Raw genomic sequence first — 292 nt, 5'->3', positions numbered from 1 at the left:
AACGCTTTAAGAAAGTGGAATAGAATTAGATAAAATATAGATGTTAGCGTTAATTTAGGGAGGGAAGAGAACAGAATGGAGATAAATCTTAATTGTATTTCAAAAAGGGAAAGATATAATTTGCGAAAAAAGTCTTTGTTTTTAATTATCCATTTATCTTTTTTTCAAATCAACATAAATATTTTTTTTTTTTGTTTAACAGTGATGGAAAAAAAGCTTTATATCAGTGGGGTACGATATATATATGTTTTTTTGTGTGTGTTTTTTTTCTGGCGGTATGTGGTGCCAAGTC

The 292-nt window shown here is 27.7% G+C and overlaps 1 protein-coding gene across 1 annotated transcript in view; it reads left to right on the top strand.

Annotated features, from left to right (window-relative positions):
- Nucleotides 1–292, top strand: part of LOC119593641 (relaxin receptor 1-like) — a gene marked incomplete in the record, with an annotated part of 42684 nt that overhangs the window by 36938 nt on the left and 5454 nt on the right.

This window comes from Penaeus monodon, chromosome 32 (assembly GCF_015228065.2).
Source record: "Penaeus monodon isolate SGIC_2016 chromosome 32, NSTDA_Pmon_1, whole genome shotgun sequence".
NCBI classification, from domain to species: Eukaryota; Metazoa; Arthropoda; class Malacostraca; order Decapoda; family Penaeidae; genus Penaeus; species Penaeus monodon.
Note: the sequence above shows the minus strand (reverse complement) of the source record. Positions and strands in the feature narration are given on the sequence as shown.